The sequence below is a fragment of the Tiliqua scincoides genome, chromosome 5, assembly GCF_035046505.1.
Source record: "Tiliqua scincoides isolate rTilSci1 chromosome 5, rTilSci1.hap2, whole genome shotgun sequence".
Lineage (NCBI taxonomy): Eukaryota > Metazoa > Chordata > Lepidosauria > Squamata > Scincidae > Tiliqua > Tiliqua scincoides.
In genome coordinates, this window is record NC_089825.1 from 44,277,075 (window position 1) to 44,300,908 (window position 23,834).

The 23,834-nt window shown below is 42.3% G+C and overlaps 1 protein-coding gene across 4 annotated transcripts in view; it reads left to right on the forward strand.

The window, feature by feature from the left end:
- The window catches only part of RARB (retinoic acid receptor beta), a 237,221-nt gene that overhangs the window by 162,601 nt on the left and 50,786 nt on the right, over positions 1-23,834 (forward strand). The gene's annotated exons all lie outside the window — the stretch shown is intronic.

Sequence of the window (23,834 nt, forward strand, 5' to 3'; positions counted from 1 at the left end):
CCTTTGGTTGAAAAAAAACTTTACATTATTATGCCATATAAGGCATTCTGAGGTCCGGGAAGCCCTCAGAAAGCCCTCCGGGGGTGTACAGGGCTGTGCTCCAGTTCCCTTTGGAGGGCATAAGGGGCCAAAGATCGTGAATTGGATTGTCTGTGATTTTCGTTATCCATAGGGGGTCAGAGAACAGATCCTCCGTGTCTACCGAGGCCCCACCTGTATACTCTGCAGTTTTGTCTCTTTAGATATCATTGCATGTGAGGTAAGTGACGATAGGAGTCTTTCTAATGGGCAAGGTCCTGTGGAAATAGTAGAGACCTGGAGTTATACGTGGGAAAGTGGCAATGCTTTAGCACTGCACTCTGTCATATTTAGTTTCTTCAATGCATTGGTTATGTGATTGCACTGCCATTTGGACACCGGGTATGGGGAACAGACTGTACATGGGAAGAGCTGGGAGCTCTCTCTGTTCCCAAGGCTGCTGGAGAAAGGGCCATTCCGGTTATAGGGCACTTGAAGAAGGGCATTTGTTCTGGAATTGTCAGGCTTGGTTCAGACCTGTGGGAATTCACATGAGATCATGTTCCATCCATTATCCACCTATATTTCCCCTACATTTGAATTGCCACACACATTAAAGGAGAAAATCGGACCTCTTGTGGGGGGAAATGACAGCAGAACAGCAGCAGAATGATTGCAAGTATGGACAGTTCTATCTTTTTAAATAATAATAATAATAATAATAATAATAATAATAATAATAATAATAATAATAATAATAATAATACAGCTATTTCTATTCCGCCTTTCTTGGTCCTCAGATTTCTCCTCAGACTTTATTCAAGGCGGTTTACATAGGCAGGCAAATTTAAACCCCCGTAGGGATTTTTACAATTTGAAAGGTTCTATCTTTCAAGAAACCACAACAATCAGATGTTTATTTCTTGATCTGGTCGGACATTCTGGCCTCCATCCTCCCACGCTCAGAGCAGATGGAAATAACTTGGCTCAGCTTGTCAGCTGCTTCAAGGTTGCACGGTGCCGGTGGCCTCGAACTGGCGACCTTCGGATGTTATCTTCAGGCAAATGGAGGCTCAACCCTCTAGACCAGACCTCCTGCCCTTTTTTGTTACATACATGTCTAAGACATGAGATCGCAGCAAGGACGACAAAGGAGGAAAGGGTCATTGTATTGTGCTTCCCCCCTCCAATACACTGTTTCTATTGTGGTGTGGCACGAACATTGTGATTTTGCATGTCACTACCAGTGCTGGTGCTACAAGCAGGACATCTGGAAGTGACCATTGGCATAGCTTTTTATTTCTCAGGTAGGGCGGTGTACCCTAGCCTTTCTCCATACAATCATGCATTCATCCTGGGCAGAAAAGAATGGGGAAGCAGAGGGCACTGTATGGAAGATACTGTCACCAAAGAGACAGTGACCACATAGTGTGTTGTTCCTTGGCTCTGTGTGGGGTTTGGCAAGTGGAAGAAACTGGAGCAGAGTGCTTTGCCCGTCTACAGCCTTCACTATGCTCTATGCTTTGCCACCTAGCATTTCCTTTTACAGCTAGTGACACTTCAGGACGCCATATATTTCCCAGCAAGTAGCTGTTGTTTAGCTCTTGTTAGCATTTGGCTTTTATATTGTCTCCTTTCAATAAGCCGCTTCCATGCTGCTTATAGTGAGTCACTTCCCTGAAGTCATGTTGAATTGCCTTAGTCACAGACTTGCCATTTTGCAAACTCACAGGTTCCTTTAGTTTGAATTTTTGCTTTCCACGGGAAGCACTGGGAGCTGCTGAGGCCAAAATAAGCCTCCCTGAAACCTGACTTGGGGGCATATCTTGGCAGTAGGGGGAGCAGTGGCCCAGGGCACTCCTGTCGAGCCACCATCTTTTTTTACCTATGATTTAGTGCCATGTGATGCAGCAATAAGCAGGGGGTAAAAAAAAAAAAAAGCAGGGGGATAAGCATTGTGGGTAAAAAACATAAGATGGCTTTTTTTTTTTTACCTATCTTTTTTTACACCTATGATTCAGTGCCATGTACTGCAGCAATAAGCAGGGGGCTTTGCATTATGGCTAAAAAAAATAAGATGGCAAGCACCAAGAAGGTCTTTCTCCCTTCATTTGTACCATACCATCTTAGTGGGAAAGTTCTTTGACCATTCCTCCATTTTTAGTGCATTTAATCATATCTCTTTTATTTCATTTGAATTTTTAAAATTTCCCTACTCCATTTCCTCCCACTGCCTATTGATTATACTTCCTTTAAAAACAGGAAGTGTTGACTCTTTATTGGTTCTGATTTCTGTGGATAATTCTGTTGCCTTGTCTCCTTGGCAGCCTTGCCAGTTACATTGACATTCACCTGTAATCACTCTTGGGACCTCATCCACTGCTTCCAGAAGTCAATAGACTTCACTCTCATTGACGTCAGATAAGGATATGAGGAGCTTCTTCCTCTTTATCAGGATCCAAATCCTCCTGAGCTCATTCTCTTGGCAAAAGCACTTGTCAGCAAATTGGCCATCTCTCATCTTGATTAACTTAACCTCTTCTGTGTTGTTTCCCCCCTACCCAGATCTCCTGGTAAGAGTCTTATTTGTCTTGCAGTAACCTCTTGGAGATGAAAATTTCTTCCCCTTCCTTCCCCAGTTTTGCTCTTGGCCTCCTTTAAGCCCATCTTTGCCAACAATCACTCTTCTTCAGCTGCTCCCTGCAACCCATTCTGATATGACTTGCCGTGCCTTCAGTTTGAGAGAGCAGAATATCTTAAAACTTGCTAGAAAACACCACATGGTATAAATGGAGTTGCATGAATAATGGTTAGAAATAAAGTGTAACCTTTTTCAAACCCTAACATTTCTTTCCTTGCAGTTTATCAAAATGTGTAGATATCATTGGACACTGGATTTAAAAAAAAGATCCAAATTACATAATTTGAAAGGAAATGCTTAATTATTTGTTTTTCTCCAAAATAAGGCCTACCTAAAGGCTGTCTGTAAATTAGAATTTGCAAGAGTACAGTGGGCCCTCAGTATCCACAGGGGATCAGTTCCAGGACACACAGAAGGGCTCAGATAGCGATTTCCACAGATACTGGAGTCCATGGAAAGCCCTTAAAGGACCTCCCAGACATGACCAGAACTGCCTTCCAATTGCATCCAGAAGGTCAAGTGTGGCCTCCCTGCACCTCAGAACACCCACCAGATGTGACCTGAAGACACTTTGGGTCATGTCTGCAAGGTCAAGTGAGACCCTGCAGTGCAGGTTGGTACCCATTCTGAATTAAATCTAAGGCTGCCAAACCCAAAGATAGGGAGGCCCACTGTACGAGGCTTTCTTTGTTTTTAATGATAGTTTTGTATTTATTTCTATGTACTCAACTTATCTGTGCTCTTGTGCTTGTCCTGTTCATCTCAGTGGGGTTAATGCAGAAGGTTGTTTGCATTCTCAACTATACTTGCATTAATCAAAGGTACTGCTGTTCATGCAAGAGGTGAGGGATTTTTGCTGATTTCCCCCTTCCTTAGCCCCTCTTCCCTATGCCACATCCTATCTTGGTCCAGCAGATCTCCCAACCCTCAGGCTTTCTGGGGGCTCTGAAAACTTTTTGTGCAGGAACTTTCTTTCACAGGAAATAGGATACAACTTGATATTTCTAGTAGTTTCTGCCTCTGAGCGAAGTCCTCTAGAATCATTATCTCACTCTCATTGAAAAAGATTCTTGTACTTCCAATTTTTCAGATAGGACAAGCTGGCTAAAAGTGAGTGGTCCAAGACCACTTCGGGACTTTATGACTAGACTAAGATTTGCATTTAGTCTAACACAGCACAGTGCACAAGATCTTGCAGAGTCTTGGTTAACACACCATCCTAAATCATGGTTGATGTGGTGCCTGACTTGAAAACCCACGTGCAATTTACCAGCAAACCAGATGGTGCAATTTACCAGCAAAATAGTGGTTTGCCATGGGCTTGCAACCCACTGATTTATGTTTCAATTCACAGGCCATGGTTATGGCTATAGTTATGTCTCCAGTGTCAACCTCATCATGAAGACAAGAGTGAATGCATGTATGAACTAATGATGCTGAGTGTTGATAACAAAAACAGACAAGTAAAAATGACAAGCCGGATGGTTAGAACAGACAAAAGGAAATATTTCTTTATCCAGTGTGTAATTAATCTGTGGAACTCCTTGCCACTCCACAATGTGATGGCACCTGGTCTACATGTCTTTAATAGGTGATTGGACAGATTTATGGAGAAAAGGTTCCATCACAGGTAACAAGCCATGATGACTATATGCAACTTCCAGGTTTTAGAGGCAGAGTATCTCAAAGTGCCAAATGCAAGGGAGTGGCAACAGGACATAGATACTTGTTGTCTTGAGTGCTTTGAGAGGCATCGAAGGAGGGGCATTGTGAGATACAAGAAGCTAGACTAGGGGCCTGGTCCAGCAGATCTCTAATTATCTTCTTAGGCTTAAGTATTCATAAATCATGAGTTCCCTGTTGTACATTTGGAAGTACATTTGGAAGTTGAAACCATAGTGTGGACTCTTAGCACAAGCCAAAAAATGCTGGCTACCCAGAGGCATAACAAGGGGGTACCTGCCCCAGCCTCTACACCAAAGGGGACACAATTTTTTCCTCTGCCAGTGTCACCTCCTTTGTGACTTCTGGGTTCTCTGAAGGAGTAGGCGTTGGCAGCAGCCACTTCGCAATCTAGATGCCACTCCAGTTCCTTCTCCTGTGGAACATTCCTGTGGAATATTCTAGGGGAAGCCTCCACAGGAGAAGGAGCGGGGGGCTGGGGCCAGATTGCAAAGCAGCAGTTGTCAGCCCCTCCTCCTTCTCTAGGCGAACCTGGAAGTGACATCACGTGACATCACTTCCCCGGCCACTGGGGCTGTTAGATATACCTCTGTGGCTTTATTTTATACTGTATTTTATAGCTTCAGTGTCTGGAAAACAACTGCGTAGCATCCAGGGTGTTATGTCATAGGCCGCTCCATATGGAGCATTCTGCTTGTACAGTGATCCTATTGCATGAGGGAAACACTTCTTCCATTCACAGAGAAAACTTCTGATGACAGCACTGGTCAATGAAAACCCTAAATGCTACCAAATGACTTGCCAGAAAGGGGTCCTTATGAGAACATAATGCTCATTCTGGTCACAGAGGGAGCTTCCAATGATGGAGCGTTGCTCCATGAAAGATCTGGATGTTATCCCTGTTGTGTATAGTTGAGCTAGCTACTACCTGATAGATAGATAGATATGTGTACACACACACACACACACACACACAAGCATATTTATTTATCATGGAGAAGAATATTAAGATTTTCCAAGTGTAATTTTTTTTCTCAAGAAATGGGCAGCCCAGTCCCAAGCTCTGCTAGCACAGCAGAGTCACATGGCCTCCTCTGTATCCTCAGTACTTTTGGAGCACGTGGAGGTCTCTTTGGGGGTAAGGGGATGTTTTTCTGCTTACCCTGAGTAATACCCCAGCCTGCCCTTTGGAGTCACTTGAATCTGCACCTGCTTAATAACAGGTGCAAGTCCTGGCAGCTCCATCTAGGGTTTTCAGGCTCCGGAGGGAACAGGACACAGCAGAGGCCTCTCAGCCAATCTTGTCCCCCATCTACTCCCTGATCTGCCCTTCTCCCACCCAGAAATGCTCCCTCCTTGCTTCTGATCCACTGTCCTGCTATCCCTCTGCTGCCTGGCATGATCCTTACCTCCACCAGTGGCCATCTTTTTGTATGCAGTATTGGCGAGCGGTGCAGGGCTCCCCACTAGCACTGCTTTCTTGCACTGTGCCACAAATGTGCCTTATGGCACATTTGCACCAGTGCAGGGACCACTGCACCAGCAGAGAGCTTGGTTTGGACTGCGCTCTGAATCTTTTACAGCAGAATCTTATGCACATCTACTCAGAAGTAAGTCCCATTGTATTCCTGTCCCAATATTTCCCAGGAAAGCATGTATAGCAGTGGTTCCCAAACATTTTAGCACCAGGACCTGCTTTTTAAAATGACACGCTATCCGAACCCACCCAGGTTTACCAGCCTTTTAAGAAGATCTAGAAAGAAAAATTTCATGCATTCATTCATTCATTCATTCAAGTAATAATAACCAGGAAAAGATCCTCAAAAATTTATCTCCCTATATAGGTGGAGCTTTTTTATCCTCGAGGGTTTTTTTCTCAGACCCTCTGCCTATACTGAAAACCGCTGATAACAAAATCTGCAGTTTTCAGAGCCCACCTGAGCTCCAAAAGCAACCGGAGCCATTCTGAGCCACTCCAGGGCTCAGAATGCTGCCCAGAGCCATTTTCTTGCAACTTCTGGTGTTTACAAAAACTGGAAATCAACAGAAAAGGGCTCCAGGTGGCATTCTGAGCTTTGGAGATTCTGGTCCCAGGTAGAAAACCTCCCAGATGTGAATGGAACAAAGTTCCGGTTGCATCTGTAGGTCTTTGGTAGGGGGCCAAATCCACAGATAAAAGAGGTCTCACCTGTATTTTCACATGCTTGCAAACTGCAGGAGCTCAGCTCTTTGCAGGGTAATTAGTAGCTGTAGTATGTGATTTTTGAATAGCCTCAAGTGTTGAGGTAATTAGTTATATGATCTTTCCATCACTCGTTGGTGGCCCACCAGATATCATACTGTGACCCACCAGTGGGTCCTGACCCACAGTTTGGGAATCACTGGTGTATAAGATTGCAGTCTTACAGGCAGTTTTCTTCTGGTCTGTTTATGGACCTTCAGCTTATAGTACTACTTTTTTAAAAAAATGCTAGCCTCAGCAGTTGTTGAAAGCCCCACTCTGACTTTACTCTCCATTGTAACAAAGCCTGGAAAAAGTGTGGAGAATGGGGGGGGGAGGGGGCTGTAGTGGGCTGTTTTCCCAAATAATGCCAGCATTGTGCTTGTGAATAGGAAAAACCAATGCTCTGGCAGATTCAGCTATCTGTTTGAGCCTTGTCCCTTGTTCTGAGCGTTTAGAAGGCGACATTCCTTTGCTGGCAACACACAGCCTGGATTTCTGGCACAAGCTGTGTATTTAGCAAAGTTGCCTAGAGCAATCGTAGATCCAAAAAAAGGGGGAGGGAGCAAACTGCAAAATGCACAAAGGACACTAGCATTTTTATAGTGTGAGCCAGCAAATTTGTTTGTACAGCAGAGGTGCCTCTCTGTCTCTTGCGGATGCTAAGGGACAAAATGCCCATAAATTGAATTCGTGACTCTTTCCCACGTCAGTGTCAATCTTAAACAAAGCAAGTGATTCCCAATTGGTTATTTTGTTTAAGAAATCATTATTTTGTTGTCAGAAATCAACAGATTTCTGAATGTAACTATGACCACATTCTGGGTGAATTTGGTTTTGTATAGTGTATCTGTTGGCTTTGATTCCACTCTCTGCACCCAAATAATTATTTTTGTTGTCAGAGTCTGAAACCTTGTGAGCTATTTGAAAATGACAGAAGTTAAAAAAGGCAACCTGACTGGGCTTCTAATTTATACTTTGGCAAGTCACTTATACTTATTTCCCTATTTTCTAGGCACTAGGATGGATGGGTGTAAAGACAGTGTTAGCTTATATTTAATTTTTATCAGTGCAGTTTTGAAATATCCTGTCTCCTGTCCCCATTTTTCCTGCCCAGTTACAGGTGATGAAAAGGTGATGAGCATATGAGCAGTTTGAAAGAGGATGGAATTTGGGGGCTGGAGGATTAAACTTGCTGGCAATGCTTTCTCCTGGTATTGCCATCTTTTTTCCTTAGATGATCCTGTCAGACCACCAATGTGTCATCATGTAGCGACATTCTTGGGACTTCTGGGAGAAAAAATTATCTCACCCCCAAATTCAAGCCAAATGCAGTAAGTTGAGCAATTTCAGCCATCATTTGTATGGTTTCTGTGTAGCTAGCTCCCCAAATCGTCTGGGCTCTAGTCAGGGAGCTTGTGGTATGCTAACATGCACATACTTCAAGGGATAAGGCAAGAACTTTCCTAGTTAGTCCTCTTCTGGGCTATCAGGGATACTTTGAGGACTTTCTGCAATGAAAGGTTATTTCTCTTGTTCTCCTTTTCTTTGTTATTTAGTATAGTTGGGCCAGGTGCAAGGAAGTGGCAAAAGGATATGGGTGTCTTACTGTCCTGTGTGTTCCCAGAGGCATCTAGTTGGCCACTGGGAGATGCAGGAAGCTGGATAAGGTGGGCCCTTGGCTGATCTAGCATGGCTCTTCTTATGTTCTTATTGCCTTCTTTCTTTTTGTCTGAGTTCTTGTCTCTGCACTTTTCACCATGTACATGTGGGTCAGTGGGAATCTTTTAGAAGTATCATGGTTATGTAGGGAAAGTCTACTGTAAATGGAACTCATGATTGCTGCTTCATTTGCCTTGGCGAAGAGCTCAAGATGGATTCTTGTCTGTCTGAAATTCTTTGAGGCTCTTCTAGGCTCAAAATGCCTTGGGGGGGGGAGCTACCAGCTACTCTTTATTCTGAGAGCCAGTATGTGGCCCAATATATTTGTCAGGTCAACAGATCAAACCCTGGTACTGTGTTGTCCAACACTCTATATTGACTCCATCTGTGGTTCCTTCCTAACCAACATCACTGGATTTGGTACTGAGCATGCTGGAACACCACTAAACATTCCAAGGACATCCTCCCTGGCATCTCGTCAGTTGCCCAGGTCACAGGGACAATTTCAGAGACAGAGAACACCCTGTTTCTCTTTGTTCTACAGATTCCCTCCTCTTCATCTCAGCTTCTGTCACTGTTGGGTAGGTTCCAATTAACCTCACCATTCAGACCTCCTTCCCCACACTCTTTGGAATGGAGAAGTGGACAGTATAAAGAAAACTGAGGCTTCAAACATTGGGAAGATCATCCCTGCTACTTACCACACAGATCTACCTTCTCTTAGAACTCCTGCTGGTGCATAGAACGTCTGTGAGAGGACTGTGAATACAGATGTGCACCACTTAACGACTGGGATATGTTCTCCAATCCTCCTTGTTATGTGATTAAGTCATTAAGTGAACATTCAGTCCAATCTATTTCCTTTGTTGTGTAAACATACATTCCCTGCCAGACACTAGCTGGCTGCACAGGCTACTGGAGATAAATTGCCTCTTCTTTGCATTAAGAATCTCTCTATTGTGTAAACAGACACTGTGCTGCAGGCTATGGGAGACTTGATCGCCTCATTAAGAGCATCTTTATTGTGTTTTGACCACCATCATATATACAGTCCATCCTTAAGCGAACAGTTGTTAAGCGGCGCATACCTATACTTCATTCTCAATTAAGATAGCTTTCCTCTGCTGCTCTGAGGTTCTGCAGCAACAGGTCCTCTCTTCAACAGATTGTGAATGCTCAGAAATACATTATAAAAAAAAATATGTATACTGCATTGGGTATTTGTTTTGGCAACAGAAAGGCAGGATAGAAATTTGTAAGTAAATACAAAAATAATTGCTAACTTAGAATGAGGATCAGAGTTTGTAGTCTGGACCTACATTCTCCTATAAAGATTGCACCTGGTGCCCCTCTAATATATATGTGATCTTAGGATGACTCAAACTTCTCCCCTGAAGGATGACACAGACTTCTCCCTCCTAACCTGGGGTTCACTGGAACTTAAAGGCTGGAACTTGATTGTGTTCAAAGTGTATTTGATGTGAGAAGTTCCCAGTTATTAAAATCTAATCCTGCATGCTTTGAGGCTCACCTTCAAAATATATGTATGCCTGAAAATGAATCAGCCTCCGCTTTGAGCTTTTTTGTGTTTAGGAGGCTATAAAAAAGCCAAAATTAGATGCACAAATGACCACTGTGCAGATCACAAGTGCTTGTTCAAACGCACATATAGAAACACCACATTGCACACATGGTATTGCTTCAGTCTTGTAGGGTAATTCTCAGATATAGATGAATGCTGTTAGGTTGAAACAATTTAGAAATGGAGCTCTCTGTGTTCATTTGGTGATGTTTGTGGTGGCAGTAATTGCCACTGTTGCTGGATGTGGAGGCAGGAGCTGGACTCTGAGAAAGTCATCTTCTTCCTCCTCCACCATCCCCTTTCAGTTGTTAGGCCCAAATCCTAACCAGCTTTCCAGCACTGACACAGCTGTGCCAATGGGGCATGTGCTGCATCTTGCAGTTGAATGGTAGTCACAGAGGCCTCAAAGTAAGGGAATGTTTGTTCCCTTACCTTGGAACTGCATTGCCCTTACCTCGGTGCTGGAAAGTTGATTAGGATTGCACCCTTAGTTATAGAGAAATGTCTCCTGTAACTTGCCTGGAGTAGACCAATAAAGCAGAGTACCTGAATAACCACCCTTTCACATACCTGAGGTTTTTTTTCTTTTTTGCTGTCTTGGCATCTGTTTTTCCAGCACCTGAAACCTTGTCTTTTATTTGAGACACTCGTGCAAGGAAAGCGCCCTACAGGTAGACCACAGCTGCAATACAAGGACATCTGCAAGAGGGATCTGAAGGCCTTAGGAGTGGACCTCAACAAGTAGGAAAACCTGGCCTCTGAGTGGCCCGCTTGGAGGCAGGCTGTGCAGCATGGCCTTTCCCAGTTTGAAGAGACACTTGGCCAACAGTCTGAGGCTAAGAGGCAAAGAAGGAAGGCCCATAGCCAGGGAGACAGACCAGGGACAGACTGCACTTGCTCCCAGTGTGGAAGGGATTGTCACTCCCGAATTGGCCTTTTCAGCCACACTAGACGCTGTTCCAGAACCACCTTTCAGAGCGCGATACCATAGTCTTTCGAGACTGAAGGTTGCCAACATACTATTTGGCAAGAAAGACAAAGGGGAGGAGAAGTAGCTCAATGATAGAACATCTACTTCACATGCACAAGACTAAATTAAAAATTCCTTGTTTTGCCCCAGACTTTTGATGGTTAAGGAAGCCCAGTTGAATAAAATGCCAAGCCTAATTTTTTTTTTTTTTTTTTGGGGGGGGGGGATCACTTGTTTTGTTTTTTGAGTCCAAAATATTCCGTCCGGAATTCTTTTCGAGTGTGGGCCACAAGAAAACACTGATCTCGCATGACTATATTCAGAGCCCATTTCTTTTTCTTCTGATCAGTGATGGGTTCTTCTTGCCTTTGAGTCTAAATCATATTGGAGCAATGTACATTTACAACTTACTTTCTCGGGCAGTGAAGACGACCCTTAAAGTAGGAGTGAGTGTGATTTGCTGTCATTTTCCACTGCCATGGAAAGTTTAGAAAAAGCCATGGGCTGCAATTCTCAAGTCTCTGTGATAGTGTAAGCCCCATTAGTTTTAATGGGGCTTGTGACAGAACAGCATTTTGAGGAGTGAGGCTGTTAACATAAATAGCTTCCCTCATGAACAGTCATGGCAAATTTGTTTGGGTTTGAAATCCAGCTTAAAGAGGCACAAATCTAAATGCTGGAAATGTATTTGATAACTTTCTACGAGTAAACCGAACTGAATTATATAATGGTGTATGTGACCATTCTTGTGTAGGCACCAAAGTTTCTGCCTTTACATTTTATTTTTTTAGAAATAACAGAAACATCAGGGATAAAGCTGCAGATAGTCTATTTTCATGAATATATTTGCATAGGTTGGAGCACCTTCAGGCATTTTCCTTTATTCCCTTTTTAAAGATAATATTACTTGATGGTGCAAAACTGACAATATAGCACATCACTCACTCAAAGTGGTGAAATTGCCTCCAAGTAAGGCATTCCCAAAATTTTCCTGCTGATGTGTCTTGCTGTAGTCATAGCCCTCTGAGATCCTGTCTCCTAGCATATGGAAGAAATATTAATTGTTAGGTTCTTTTAAATGGCATTTGGTTCCACATACAAATCAACAGCCTATCCTATTCCCCACCACCCCATAGCACCACTGCCCAGCCCACTCCTCACCCCATTCTACCCATGCCCCTCTCCTGAACCCCCCTGCCACCTTACCTCCTTGGTGGGGTGTCCAGGAGCATCTGTTTTATTTATTTATTAGTAGAATTTATATCCCGCCTTTCCGCTCCAGAAAGGAGCACTCAAGGCAGCTTTGCATGCGAGGCATCTGGCTGTTTGCACCATTGATCCTGAAGCACCCAACAGCAGTGTGGCTTTTGTGCTGCCAGGTTTGGGCATACAGTGCCGCTCTGTGAGGTCTGCTGCCATAAACCCTAGATAGGATTGAGTCACTGAACATGTGCAGTGAATAGCAACAATTAAAAGATTAAAAACAAGTAAAAAGTTCAACAACTGAAATCAGTTTATTCTTGGCTATTATAGAATATTTAAGGTGGCAATCCTATCCACACTTACCTGGTAGTAAGCCTCATTGAGTATAATGGGACTTACTTCTGAGTAGACAGGCATAGAATTGGACTCTAATTCAGATGAGGGTTTCTGTATCCAAAACAGATGTAATTGTTTCAGCTGACCTATTCTAGACAAGCTGTTCATGATCATTGTACAATACAATGTATAAAGACTTGACATGTGTTTAGCCATTCTACTCTATTTCATCAGTTTTCTGTGTTAATAATTTCAGTCACTTATTGCCAGTTCCTAAGTGACAGTGTTTGGCTGTTGCAAGCAAAAGCAACAGAAGCTTGTGGCACCTTGAAGATCGCCAAATAGATACTACTTTATTAGAGGCATTTGATCTGACAAAACGGTATCTTTTGGAGTAGACAGGCTCTAGCTTACAAAATCTCATGCCACCAAACAAATGCTGTTATCGCAATACACATCCGTTTTTAAATATCTACAAGACCCTTTGTTTTTAGTAGTGTGTTGTGAACATCTGTCAATCAGAAGAGCAGCAAACAATCATTTGTAAGGAGAGTCTTCTTTAAAACATATTTTCAATCAGAGTTATGTGGTTAAGGATAAAAGAATGTGCTGCAGTGCAATGCTTTGCAAGTGTGTGCACTAGGCACATTGCAACATGCAGTTCCACTCCAGATCTTATGCATGGTGGAACAAATTTTTGAACAAACAAATGGTGCTTTTATTCTTATAGGACCATAATGGTTTCTAATTTATTTTAGCTGTTGAAGTTCTTGCGGTTTTGCTTCACCCTGGCAAATTTGACACTTCACAGGTGTTCGATGATGGGCATGGAAAATAAATCTTGCAACTACTTTTGGGGCTTATATCAGATCTTAGTTGCTGCCGACAGGGGTTGCATAAGACACTGCATTCATCAAAAAGTTTGCTATATTATGTGTATGTGGGGAGCTTTTCTACTCTGTTGTGGGTTCGAAATGTAGGAAAGTTATCGTGCAAGATTCAATAGAAACAAATCATTAGCAATTGCACAGGATAAGCCAAATCCTTTGCCTTTCCATCATCATGCATCAGTGGAAACTGGCATCACATCACTCCATCTCCCTCTCTTTTTCACATGCACACATGGTTTATTTGTTTTATTTGTTAACCTGGTTTGAATGAATTGCCCATGGTGAATCAGTCATCTGACAATTTTGCTAGGTTCATAGATCCCAATTTACTGCACCATTGCAAATGAAATTTCAAAACCATCTGATGTGGTGGAATAGATCAAGATATGTGCTCACGGTAGAGTGCCCAGACAACTACTGCACCATGCACATCTTTAGAAGACAGTCAGTGTGGATTGCATATAAGCTGAAAACATGCTAGTGAAAATCATATAAAAGGGAGATAGTTAACAGCCCAACCCTACTAGACTTTACCACTGTGAGCTTCAGTGTCTCCACTTGTAGGGTCATGCACCAGCATGCTCTATGCAGCCCAGGTCAGCTCTTGACTCTGCCAGACTCCATTGTACCACAACTTGACTGGGGCAGCTTGCCCCCACTGTTGGTAGGAATTGGGCACTGGTGGATAATCCCCAGGGAGGCTCTGAAGCCCAGTGGGTACGACAGGTACATGCTTGCCCAGACAATTCCTTGAGTGCTAAACATGTACTGGGTAGCTGTGATTATGTTAACTCTTGGAACTTAACTTTTATGTAATGTCTATCAATTAAGCTAATTGGTTTCATTATACATTGTTTCATTTAAAGTCACAATTTTCCAAGAACCATCTACAACGTTAAGTGAGGACTGCCTGTACCTTCTTTTGAAAAATGACTCTATCTCATTCTTATTTACTGGATGGTGTTGCATATATATTGCTTGTCTGTTTTTCAATGAATGAACATTGCAGCTTCCAAAGTGTGCATACTGAGAACCTGACCTTGTTTGCCAGTGAGTGTCTGTTGAAAGACTGGTTGGTAGAAAAGCAAGCTTTATGTATTCCAGATGAAATGTGCCTTTGAGGAAGTTTAAAAAAAAAAAAAAAGGTAGACTTATGCAGAAGAAGCAATTTCTGAATTAAGAGTACAAGGATGTGACCCTGCATATGAAACATGCATCGCATATGAAGCAATATAGCACACAATATCACAAAGCAAGTCCAGTACCTTGTCCTCCATAGTTAATTAGGAATAACTAACACCCCATTCAGTTCCAACAATAACTTAGGCCCAAACCCTAACCAACTTTCCAGCATTGGCATAAGCTGTGTCAATGGGACGTGTGCTGCATCTTGCAGTTGGGTGGCACTAAGGCCCCCTCAAAGTAAGGGAATGTTTTTTCCCTTACCTCAAAGCTGCGTTGCTCTTATGTTGGTGCTGGAAAGTGGATTAGGATTGCATCCACAGTCCATTTCCACAAAAAGGAATTCAATAATAACTCCAACTCATCACTGGATTAAACCATTCCTTTCCATCGAAAGAATGTCTTTATTAGCAAGACAAGAGCCTTGTTAATATTGATGCATAAATAGAGGACTTTTTGACAAGATTCCGAGGCACAGAATAATGTGCTCGAATAATGTGCATGGTGAAATATGGAATGTTTTTAATGCAGTATTTGTACTTAAAACTGGGAAAGCTATATTACTTTATTTGCATGAACCTCACCCAAACCAGATATGATCCACAGTTGTAGTTTTGGGGTGCCTTTGTATTATACAGGTCTTTTGTGATCCTGTTTACAGGACTTTAGCTAGTAACCTCAGTGTCCATTCCCAGATCCCCTGCGGATACCAAAACCCACAGATAAGCAAATCCACATGTTGGTCCAGTGTTAGCTCTGGACGTGACTAGATATGTCCTGACACCCTCAGAAACATCTCCAGAGGTACCGAAAAGGCACTTCCATTTCCGACACTTCTGAAGCCCTTTCTCAGAAAGCCTCCCGGAGGCGACTAAAGAACACCTCTGGTCTCATCCGGAGGTAATATTGGACCAACCCACGGATTTGTTTATCCACAGGTATCAGTATCCACTGTGGGTTCAACCCAGCCCTCCAAGTCCGACCCTCCACTGTAGCTTCTGTCCCAAATCCTTGAATAAGGAGGACGGACTTGTATATGCATCTGTAGAGCCAACCTCCTCGGTGCTACTTTAAAATTTGAATTTTTGGAAGGTGGGACAAGAACAGGGATGCTTTAATCTGAGCAAATTTGGACTACTGGAGAGCAAGGAATGTTTGTTTTTGCTTTGTTTTAATTCAACATAATTTATATTATCTGCTCTAAACAAGAAGACCTCTACAGAAAGTAAAACTTTTCATTTGTTTTAAGAATTTGAAAATTTAAAGTTGAGTCTTGCTTAGCCTTGAACCTGAAATGAAGAGGAAAAGAAATTTGGGGAAAGAGGCAGGTGACCAAAACAGTCGGACCACTTTACATTTAAAGAAGTTCACAAATTTAGCTGCCTGTGTGCTTTTGGTTTGTTTAAACAAGTCATAGAACTGGAAGAGGTTTTAGTTACAATGCCTTTTCTTCATTTTTATTACATTGAATTATTTTTATTAAATTCTACATTACATCCTTTTGCACCTTTATATATAGTATAGCTATTCATTTACCCTTTCTTCACTATAATTAATTGTGAATAGAGAATTGCATCCAGAATATTTAATCTTGTTTTTTTAGTCCATACTGCATTGGAAAAAATGAACTGGAGAAATATTGTACTAGTTTTGGGTTGGCCATTTGAGAATGGAAATATAATAATATCTGGGGGGAAGGAAAGGAGCAGCTACATAAATGGTTTGGGAAAGTGTCATTCTTTAGTAAGAAATACTGTGCTTAATTAATTCTTGCTCCTAGGAGGTCAGCTTGGGGCACTCATTATTGTCTTAATTGGTGGTATAAATCCTGAGGCCCTGGAGGCAAAAAAAGGAGAGTAGTTAACAGCGAATGGCCTTTTGGATAAGTGTTAGCTGGTGGGAGATTGTGACAGTTTACAAGTTCAGTGGGTTAGAGGTCTGGCCCTACCTAAATTAGGTTGGGGGCACAGAATATTTTTTGCAAAGCAGCAATGATTCATCTCTGTATTGGGCACTCAGCAATATAAGTCTCATATCAGAAAAATTACAGATATTATAAGTTATCTTCATATGACTTCCCACCTGGAGTTTCTAAAAAGACTGACAGCCCAATCCTATCCACACTTTCCTGGGAGTAAGCCCCATTGACTCTAATGGAACTTACTTCTGAGTAGACATGCATAGAATTGGGCTGTAAGGCTTTCAATCCTAACTTTCCTGAGAGTAAGCCCCACAGAACAAAATAGGACTTACTTCTGAGTAGACCTGGTTAGGATTGTGCCCTAAAATAATGGTTGAGGCATTACAAAGTAGAGAAATGTAAATGTTTTTAATCATTGTAGATTTTGAAAATGGAAGAAGTGATAGACAGGGTGGGCCTAAAGTAAGTATAGAGTACTGATTGGGTCATGGTAATATTATTATTATTATTATTTCAACAACAGCAACAATTTTACAATACCTGTAAAAGAAAAAGAAAAAGAAATAATGAAAAAGAAATAATGAAAAATAAAATAAAAATATGATCACCTGATCAGTACTGTATACCTACTTTTGGCCCACCCTGTATACCCACCCACCCACCCACCCACCCACCCAATTTATTTATTTATTTATTTATTTATTTATTTATTTATTTATTTATTTCAATCACCTAAGTATAGAAGTGTAGTACCAGAAAACCTGAAGAATATTTCCTAAAACTTTAGTTTCAGTTCAGAGGAGCTTAAACTCAGGGTTTAAGATTCATATGCTTAGATTCATATGCTGACCCATTTTTCAGCATGAATTATTTATTGGATACACTCTAGAGCAGTGTTCCTCAAACTGTGGGTCAGGACCCACTAGGTGGGTCGTGAGCCAATTTCAGGTGGGCCCCATTCATTTCAATATTTTATTTTTGATATATTAGACTTGATGCTACCATGATATGTGACTGCATTTGGGGAAATGTTATAGAGCTGTACTTTTTACAAACTACTATGTATTTTTTTAACAATGATAGTAAAGGAAACTTATTCCTGGGTAAGTGTGGGTAGGATTGCAGCCTAGGATTGTTCAAAATTTTCTTGCTTGATGATGTCAGTCATGACATCACTTCCAGTGGGTCCCAACAGATTCACATTCTGTCCTGGTGGGTCCTGGTGCTAAATGTGTGAGAACCACTGCAGTATAGAACATATTCTAAGGACCCAATCCTATGCCACTTTCCAGGGCTGATGCAACCGCCATGCAGCCCCTGAGGTAAGGGAACAAAACGTTCCCTTATCTTAAGTGTGGAATTGTATAAGAGGGTTATGATATTGGGAGTTTTGTTTTCAGTCCTTTTTGTAATGATTCCTAGCCTGGAATTTGCCTTTCTCACTGTTGCTGCCCACAGAGCAGCTCTGTTTTCCACTGTCTTCCACTGTCTGTCATTTTACACTGACTTATGCTGAATGGTGTTTTGTCGCCCATTCACCTACTTTGGAGATATCCTTTAAGCTGATCAAAGTAAAACATTTTCTGCCAAAAAGTGATGAGTGAGAGCCCAATCCTATCCAATTTTCCAACACCAATGCAGCTCTGAGGTAAGGGAACAAACATTCCCTTACATTGAGGAGTCCTCTGTGACTGCCTCCCCACCACAGGATCCAGTGCACACCCCGTTGGCACTACATTGGTGCTGGAAAGTTGGATAGGATTGGGCCCTGAGAGGGATTTCTGAACTGGTAGCATACACTCGTTCCTTTGCAAAATTCTGTGATAGTGGTACTTTTTTATGTTACATCTGGTTGTATCTCTGACTGGGATACTTAACTTATTGATATGAGCCATTCTGCCCCAGCGGGTATGTTGGTTTGGGTGACTCATTTACAGCTTGGGTAACTCCTTCGGATGACTCATTTACAGCTTTTGATGGCAGTTTAACTTTACAAATGTACCTTAACCTGATACCTAAGGCTGGTGCAGATATAATGCTTCTGAATGTTTACTCATGGTTAAGCAATTAGGAACAGGCCTGAAGATCAGCTCCTCTTCTCCTAACGCTTCTACACTGTACATTACTGTCATTTGCCTTAATTGCAGCTAAACATTGTTGTTTAGCCGCAACAACAGATTTTGTTATAGTTAAGGCTAACCATGGCTCCTGCTTACCTTGGTTTCCAAGCTGGTTTCACATCTTAGTCAAGCAAAAACCCAGTTGGACTTAACCCTGCCTGCTCAAATAATGCTTAATTGTGGCAAAATCCGGCAGAGAGAATTTGCGGTCTTGAAAATAGTAACACAGGGTTGAATCCAAAGAAAATGAATCCTGGCTAAGCGTCATTGAAATCCAAGAAGACAAGTTAGTTAACCTATGTCCTGTTCATTTTGTAAGAGTTAGTAAGAATTCACTTTATTTGGAAACAGCCCATAGCTGAAGACAAGTACCTTCTCCCCCAGGTCATTATTGTTATACTGTATATATGCAATAGTCTAAATTCAAGAGCTATAGTTGAAGATTATGTTATGCATAAAGGGATGTGCATTTTCCCAAAATTTGTTGTTAAAAAAATATAACACTGACAGTGCAAAATTGAACCCCAATGATATCTATGATGCAATTCCATTTTATTCCTTCTTATTGAGCAGGTTATTGCCCTTGTAATTGCCAGCTGGCTAGAGGGGGGAGGGAAGGCTTATTGGTTATATCATTTTAAAAATTACTCATATTTGCAATATGGCTGCTTGGGACTTGGGAGCATTCCGCTTGCATCAGACCAGATTAGGAGCTGAATGGTGTGCCAAATGCTGGACCAAAGAATCTCTTTGCAGAGAGTAGCCCCAGGGACCTGAAAGTCTCTGCAGATACCAATGAAACCGGGGATTGATTTCAGTGGGGCAGACTTCCTTCCGTGTGTCATCCTGTTTAGTAACAGAGAGGGAAAAAACATGACGTCTTGGGACTTTAAGAAAGAAGAAAGATGATTATTTTTCCCATGAACAAATAATTGGATAAAGTTCTGAGCCAGTTGTTAAATACCACCCAAAAAAGTCATTCATTATGCCAACATTTTCCCTCTGCATAGAAAGAAAATACCGAGCAATCCTGTGTGTTTTAACAGGCAGAAACAACAGATATGGTTTTTCTCAGTCTGGTGATGTGTGGCGGGCAAACATTGACTTGTTTTGTTTCTGCTTGTTCTGCAGCTGTTAAAGGCAGAAACTTGCTACGGGGGGGGGGGGAAGTGATGACTATCGTGTGTAATGTTTATTAATTTGAAAGAGCGTGATGTCTGTAACCTTCAAACTGGATAGTATGTCAGGGCCAGTCCTATCTAAACAGTTCACATTTCTGCATCAAGATCATTTAACTTGATGTTGACCATGTGTCTCACAGTGAACACAGTAATGTTTGAAAATGGTTATCTGTAACCACATAGGGACATGTGCTGGGAACACATCTGGGAACTGTAATGTTTATCTCTCTGTGTGTCTGCAGAGTTTTCCATTTCAAATATGACATTGTTCACTGCATGTATATGTAATGGAGAAACCAGGAAGCTCATTGTGTAATGTATGGTGCATCCCCTAGAATGAGGGGTAGTATGGCATAGCACCTTCCTGGTTCCTCTGTGATTTAGGTCTCTCTCCTCTATCATTTCATCCCCATCTCTGTTATCAGTTGCAGCATTTTCTTGACCTTCCCATTTACCTAGAAATTCTGCCTCCATGTTTTAGCAAGGTGGTGAATGGCAGGCCACTGTAAGGTTAGCCTGCCAAGAAATTCTGTTTTGATCAGAAAATGTTTGGCTACCTTCATTTCCTAAACCAATGGTTTCCAAACTTTTTCAACTGGCAGTTCCTTTGATCTACTGGGCCACTGGCCATGGCTCCCCATTAGGACTACATAGGATGTCAGCTTTTTCACGAGGATTCTGTGGCTCCCCTGGCTGGTTTTCACAGTTCCCCAGGGAGCCACCGCTCACAGTTTGGGAACCACTGGTCTAAACTCATTACCATTTCCCTGCACACCAACATTATCAGAAGACCAAAGTTGCCAGGTCAAGTTCCCAAAACTTCTCCAGTTTTGAGTATCCCCCCTCCTCCGGGAACATGGAGTAAGCTAACCTATTCTTTAGAGACAGGTGCTGGCAGTAGAGGAAGTGAGTGGTGTGCTAGAGTATACTGTAGCCAGCATGTTCCTGCACACTTCTCCTTTCCTCCTCCTTATTCCAATCTTGGGAATGGGGAGAGCAGAGGCGAGCACATAATCAAGTAAGGGGGGGGCAGCATTTTTCATGCCACCTCAGGTGCTGGCACATCTTGGGTCAGCCCTGTGCGATCATCACTGTTGCATAAAAGGCAAAACTGCAAAGGTTAGGCATTTCCCACCTCTGCAGCACTGTAATGCTGAAAAAGGCCACATCTAGAGAAATCCTTTTTTCTTTGTAGCTCATAAAGGTATAGGGGCTATTTCAAGATCTGGACCTGGCAGCCCTTAATCCATCTAACAGATGAATGGAGAATCTTCTTTAGCATGGATTAGCCAGGCTGGATTTAGATGGAACTTTGCCCTAATTTGGCTTTAGTTTGGATCTTTTTAGCCATGTTGATTTAAATGAGTCTCTTATAAGATGATCACTTTGTAAGTAAACATGAATAGGTCTTTGTGGATACTTTATGCTAATAGGACACATTACCTGATGTTCAGATGGACTTATTCTTCCTAAATGCAGAAAAGGTGAATTCATAGACTGACTGTCAGATGACTGTGGATGATTCGCATGGTTGACCAAGCTTAATGCAAGGTTCCTGAGCAACTTTTCCCCTGCTAATAGTGTGCTTACACCAAGCCACTATATTTCGAAATACATCACTACCACCAACTTGCAAGGCAAAATTGCCACTTGTCATTTCTTTATCCACCCAACCTTGCAAAAAGGATGAGGTGCCCCATATGGTAGACAACACTCTCCAGCAATTAAAAACCAAGAAATTGTTCGAGTTCAGAAAGTTGCATTTTTCTTTCATGATAGAGAATGATTGTAACCATGGATTTTAAGTAATATGACTTCTTTTTTGAACATATCTGTGTCCAAACAGAATGAACCATGTGATTTGCATATGTAGATTTCTTGCTCATTTTAACAGTATTTGTTAGCAAGGTGATACGTTCCATAGGATTTGTATTTGTTTAAAAAGCTCTTGAACTTTGAGCAAAGAGGCTTCATATTATAAAGAGGACTTGATGCACACAAAGACTTCCTTTGTACCCAGATGGCATTCTGAAGTCCTTTGTGACACTGGTTATTAAATGTGTTCAGATCTCCTTTAAGCAACCTATCCCTGAATTAAACTCTTTCATGTTTAACATGAAGCATTACAAAAGTAAATAGCAACAAGGTTGCCTTTTTGGGGGGAGCATTGTGTTAAAGTAACATTGTCTAATAGGGTCACTTTGGCTTTAAATAATAGACTTCGTAACTGGCTTTATTTGCTCCTCCAGTACATGCGGTCTCACATACCAGTCTCCACTTTCAATGAGGCAGATAAGGTATCAGCACAATTAAAAGTGAAAAATAATCCACCGGCTTTGCCAGTGGTGAATGCTCAGAGGACACACACTGATACAATAGATTTTGAATAATTTATGCTCGGCTGGCTTTTTTCTCCCCCTCTTCCTCCTTGCAATCTGTAAATGAGGACACCTAATGCGACATGGCCGGGGTGATACACTATCCATCTCCTGTTAAGATAAGAAGATGCTGGGCTTGGAGGGGGCAGTGGAGGGAGGAGCATTGCAGTCCAGTGTAATTTGGAAGCATGGCATAGGGCGAAGAAGGGAGCGATGGATGAACATTCAGAGCAAGGTCTCTCCTTCAGGATTTGCAGTTGTGAACTGATTTAAAAAAATCAGAGCTTCACAGTGCCAAATTAATTCTCGATTTGTGCTGCACCTTCCCTGGTGTGGTTCCCCCCCCCCTTTCCATTCACTCTATTAAAACCAGAGCTTTGCTATTCTTTCTGTGTACTGGCAGGACACTGCACCCTTGAATACAACACTCTCGGCCTCTCCTCTTCTGCTGGTCGTATTTAAAAGGCAAATGTAAGAGACACAGTTTGGAATATATTGCTGTGTGAGCATCTTACATTTGGCGTGGCAAGGATAATATCCTTCCTGCTTTTTTTGTCACCGACGCACACCCGTGCTCCGATCATGGAGGATTTATGCAGATGCTGTAGCGCCCATTAACACTAATGAGAATTGTTCGTGCAAATTCCATATGCCTTGCAGGCATAATACATCCCCTTGTAAGAGTACTCAACACTAATAAATAGAGCGAAATGTGGGCAAATGGATTCTTGAAAAAAATAACTTATGTGACTTCATACCCCACTGGCTATTAATTTAAAGACATTATATCATTACTATTATTGTTATTACAGGTAATAAATTATATGTTCCATCTTAGTGAGTGTAGGTTTCCTGGAGGAAAATGCCAAATATACAAGTCAAAATTGCAGCCTATTTGTGCCATTCAAGATACAAGGGAAAAGAGCCCCCGCCCAATTCTATGCAAATTCTGTACAGGAGCTAACCAGAGATAGGAAGGAGCAACTTGAGACCTGCCTTCTGTAGTCTCCGAAAAAAACTAGATGTTATGAGCCAAATATGGGATTCTCAACTCCATGTTAGCCTTATAGTGCAAACACAGGGGTAGGGGGATGTTTTCAGGGAAGAAATGGCAGATGAAAGAAGGGGTAGCTTAGCTTTTTGCCTACCTGCTAGTTCTCCTATGAAAATCCCTTCCCCCTCCTGCGCACACTGTATCCTAACCCCCACTCCCAGACAATATGGGCTACTTGGATTTGTGCCAGCTAAATAGCAGGCACAAATCCAAGTAGCCCCATAGAGCAGGCTGGGGTGTTACTCAGGGTATGGAGAAAAATGCCCCTTTGCCTTGAGGTGACCTCCAGCAGCCTCCTATCCTGTGTTGGATACAGAGCAGGCCATGTGGCCTGGTTGTACTGGTGCAGGGTTAGGATTGTGCTCTCAGATACCCTGTTCCTAACCCCCACTCTGGGCTGAGAAATACAATGGTTGCAGAGGCAGCAGGCCTTTTAGCCCACCACCACCTTCTGTGAGTGAGGAGAAGAAGGTGGGGCAGCAGCTGGTGAGTTAAGAGGGCCTGTTCTGTCATCATCTGTCTCCTCTTCCTCTGTCTCCTCCTCACTGCCTTGAAGCAGAGGCAGCTTCAGGTGCAATTTCCCCTTGGGCCAATTTCTGGCATGCAACCCAGCTATACCACATGCCTGCATGCTCCTGGTTTTAGAAGTAGGCTGCCTCTGATGCCAGATGCAGGGAAGGGCACCAGGACGCAGGTTGTGTCTGTTGTCTTGTGTGCTCCCTGAAGCATTTGGTGGGCCTCTGAGAGATACAGGAAGCTGGACTAGATGGGCCTTTGGCCTGATCCAGCCGG